The following is a 4,887-nucleotide window of genomic DNA, read 5'->3' on the forward strand; positions in this document are numbered from 1 at the left end:
AACCCAGATATGGGCCGTGGCAGCAGCCAAGGCCCAGACATCAACTTGTGACATTGGGCAGGTCCGCAGGGCAGGTAGTCCTGGGCTGGCAAGTGGGTTTTCCTCTCCCTCTCAGTCTTAATTGCACTGGGCTGGGTCTTGTTTCCCCTCTAGAATGTAACTTTAGATTCCAATAATATCATGGGATGAAACATCTCAATTATTTTTGAAAATGTGCTTAGTACCTCATGAAACATTTAACAGTAGTTCCTAGAGCTATAATTCCACTGAAAACCCAGAAAGAGTGAAGGGAAATCTAGAATAGCTTTACAAGAGTTGGGGGTGTGAGTAAGTTCAAAGTACACAGCATGAAATCCTGAAAAATTAATAAAAATACTATATAAAGAACAAAAGATGATAATTGCAAAATCAGCTGTTAATCTGATGACAAAATCTTGTTTTTCAAATGTTCTTAAACTCCCCAAATTAGCACCTCGTTCTGAATATCTGAATAATGATGGTTGTAACTAATACTGGCTTGATGCCTTGCTGAACATGTGACTTCCCCTCGCTCTTCTTCTTCCCTAACCTCTCTCATCCCTTCAGGGACCCGCTATCTCATGGTGATTCTGTGTGCAGTTATCCTGGGAGGGATTTCCTCTTTTCTCATCACCCAGAGGGCTGTTGATGGGGACTCACCCGACTACAACACCAAGAGATTGTAAAATGGTCCTGCCTCAAGCCTTGAAAGTCCATCTTCTAAAGGAGAGGCTGCTCTCTGGGAAAGGCTAGGGAAGAAAGTTCCACTCAGCTCTGTCAGTGTGACGACGTAAGCTTTGTGAGGAAATTTATTAACTGTTATCTAAGGACACCATCCTCACAGAGCTCACGTGAGGCCATCTTATAAAAACTTCCTATTGTCCACGTACAGGGTGTGATGTTGATGGATCTTTAAATGTTAGGACATGGGGCTGGAGAGATGACTCAGTGGTTTAAACCATTTGCTGCTTGTGCAGAAGACAAAGGTTAGGTTCTCAGCAACTATGCCAGGCAGCTCACAACTTCCTGTAACTCCAGTTCCAGGGGATCTGATATCCTCTTGTGGATGCTGTGGTCACCTGCATGCACTTGGTGCACACACATACTTCCTGCACTCACACATGGACACAAGTGAAAATAAATCCTTTTAAAATGTGAATATAGAGCATTAGATATAGTATTAGCTTGGTGAGCCTTGGGTTAACTGAGATATTGTAAAAATCATTTCTTATTGCCTCTTCTAAAGAGAACACAGACAGGTATATTAATGAAGTAATGTTTTTGGGTGTCTTGAACTCAACATTTTGGAAACAAGGATTCATTGTTGAGTCCATGATAGGGGCTCTTTGTCATCACATCTTTGAGGAAATCCAAGTACAGGTCCCCATGAGGTAACACAATTAGAGGTCCCAGATGGGAACAGGGAATGAGTCTATGAGTCTGTTTGGTGTATTCTGCAGCAGATCACAATGGAGATGCAAAACATAAAGTTTGCCTAATGGCTGTTCCCAGACTGCATTGGGTGCTGGTAGTAACTTTCCTGGACCATTCAACCCATCCCACATTCACAAGCACAAGGCTTCTCCAATCTATCAGTATTCAGTCAACACCATATCAGGATCTCTGCCACCTTCTGCCTACCTCAATCATGAAAATTATACTAACCTTAGCTTCACAGTTTTCCTTGTATTTTCCACTAAATTAAACTTAAGTTCACAACCTGTACTCTCATTCCAGGTGTCTCATGCGATCTAAGGGACTCAAGAGAGGAACTCACAACATTAAGATTCACGTGTTTCCTAACTCTTCCACATTATGTTTTCACACTTACTCGTGTTTCACAAATGGAACACTTTCCACAACCTCTCCTTGGGCGCCATCATCTCTGCAGCAATGAGATTCATCCCTTTCTCCATTTCCCTTTCCTTTCTTCCACTGCCTGTCCTCCCTCCACCCTTCCACTTTCACATTCCTAACAGAGGGTTCTATGTTATCTGTAACAGGCTTTCCTTTGCAGATTTTTGGCATGATCCTCACAGCTTCATGCCTGTCTCAATCATGCACGATTGTGGGAACTGCTGCTTTCACTTAACAATTTGTCAATGTTTGCCCAGGCTATTAAGACTCATGTAGGTACTGCTGCTAAATCTCACTGATGCCTCAGCTTTCCAGCTTTGGGGATACCAGGATCCCTACATTCTTGGGTGTGTCATTATCTTACAGATATGGTTTGATCTCATTGGTCTGAGAAAAATCAAAATGCCCTTTTCCCCATCTGGAAGACAGGTGTGTCTTCAGTCTCACCTGTTAGCCCAAATGACCCACATTGGTGCAGAAATTTGACACCTAGTGAGGCTCTGAGTCTAAGAGGGAAGCAGGAGGGAAATGGAAGTTGCATTTTGTTAGTTTATTGTGAGTCTGATGCTATTCAAAATCTGAAGTCTACTTAAAGATACTCCTTAATCTAAGACATTGAAGAGGAGCAAAGCTGCTGCTTCTTCTTCTTCTTCTTCTTCTTCTTCTTCTTCTTCTTCTTCTTCTTCTTCTTCTTCTTCCTCTTCCTCTTCCTCTTCCTCTTCCTCCTCCTCCTTCTCCTCCTCCTCCTAGACAGGATTTCTCTGTGTAGCTCTGGCTGTTCCAGAACTCACTCTGTAGACCAGGCTGGCCACAAAATCAGAGACCCACCTGCCTCTGTCTCCCCAGTGCTAGGATTAAAGGCGTGCACCACCACCACCCAGTGCAAAGTTCTAACTTATTTTATAAAGACAAGGTCACTATGATAAGGAACTAGACAAACATTGTAAGAATAGAGAGTAATTATACCTTATATATACTGATAAAAATCTCCTCAAAATAGTAGAAAAATTAGCAGTATATTAAAAGAATCTCATACCTCATCCACATAAATGTCATTTCACCAATGTAAGTTACACATTGGGTTTGGTAATGACTTCTTGGGTCTACCAAATCATATGTTGCAATCCATATGTGTTAGTATACTTAGTGCTTCACATAACAATGCCTAGAGAGAAAAAAGTAAAACAAGATGGGAGAAAACATTTGTAAATCTTATATCTAACAGGGTTAATCCCCATAATGTGCAAGCCATTGTATTCAGAGACTTGAGCATGGAGAGGGAGTTTAGGGGTTCATGCTGCGATCAGACACCCTTGTTGGGAAAAATGTAAGAGAAGAGTGGGGGGTGGGGTGGGATGGTGTGTGACACCAGGTGAACCTGCCATCTCCCTGCTGTGATCCTAGTTGGCTCAGACCACCAACCCGGTTTTGAAAATGGATGAAGGACTCTGCCACACATTCCTCTAAGACACACAAATGGCCAAAAAACATGTGAAAAGATACACAGTGACACTCCTCAATAGAGAAGTGATTGTCCAAACTGCCTCATATCACAATTCTACTACCACAAAAAATAAATAAAAATCAAGAACTGTAACATGCATGTAGAACTTACAAAGTTGAGCTTGGGCAAAATAGAGCACAGCGTGGGTTACCAGAGTTAAGAGTGAAGGAAACAGGGTGCTATTGATTAAAGGATAGAAGTATTCAGTTACAACATGAATGGGTTCTGTAGGCCTATTATATAGTACAAGGACTGTGATATTAGTTAACAGTCATGCATATTATACTTGAAATAATACTTACTGAGAGACAAGATCTGTATTCCTGTCAAAAAAGGTCACTTTTGATTTGATGGATGTGGTTATTGGCTCTTTTGAGGTAATCATTTCACTATATATACACACACAAATCAATCCTCTGTATCATTTAAATCTACACATTTCTGCTTATCATTTATAGATCAATAAAACTGACAATTAAAGTGATTAAATATTCATTATCACCAGTCTCCACATTGGGAGTGGCAGGTCTACTAATTCCTAACCAAGATACAGAAGAACAGATAAAAGTGACTGTAATGAATTGTGTGCTAGTCTTTTTCACACACTCCCTGTGCTCAAAGCACCAGTGTGAGACTAATTTCCTACCCTTTCCATGTTACAGATGAAATCTTGAGAGGTAGAGACAATAAGGGTTGTACTCGTGACTACACAGTCAGCAAAGGAGAGACCTTGAATTTGTATCCAGTACACTGTTCTGGGCTCTGGGAAAATGCTGAAAATTTGTTGTTGAGAGACAGAAGGAGCTGACAAAAGAATACATATTAACAGTAACTATCAATACGTTGGTGAATTTGTACAAGGTTAGAGAAAATAAAATGATTGTGACCTTGGCGAGAGAACACCCATTGCATTTTGGGACAGAAGTCCTGGTGGAGTGGAATGAAGAGTCCCTAGGAAGTTCAAAATCTTAACAGAGAATGGAGAAATCTATTTTTTGTCTTTTGTCAGAGAGAGAGAGAGAGAGAGAGAGAGAGAGAGAGAGAGAGAGAGAGAGAGCGCAAGAGCCTGCATGAGAGCAGACACATGATGTCTGGAGATGCAGATGAAAGAGTGGGGAGGGGCAGAAAAAACAAAACAAAATCAAAACAGACAATCATCACCACCACCACCACCATCAATTTGAATGACCCCTAGAGATAGGGAAACTGGTGTAGGCACAAAATATGGTAAAAGCCCCTCAGCTTGGCATTTGACTGGAGCAGTGATAATAAGAATTTTGGGGGGACGCCTCACTGGCTCTCCTGGAGCTCTCTACATAAAATATGGGAGTCTTGAACTCATATAGATCTGACTGCTTCTCCCTCCTGTGTGTTAGGATTAAACATGTGAGCCACCAACTACCACAGAAGGTATTTTAAAAATAACCTCTACTGAATTCACAGCTAGGCAACTCTAGAGGGTAAGGTCTCTACCTGCATATTCCTCTCTGGGAACCTAAGTAAAGTGT

The sequence above is a fragment of the Peromyscus leucopus genome, chromosome X, assembly GCF_004664715.2.
Source record: "Peromyscus leucopus breed LL Stock chromosome X, UCI_PerLeu_2.1, whole genome shotgun sequence".
Taxonomy (NCBI): Eukaryota; Metazoa; Chordata; class Mammalia; order Rodentia; family Cricetidae; genus Peromyscus; species Peromyscus leucopus.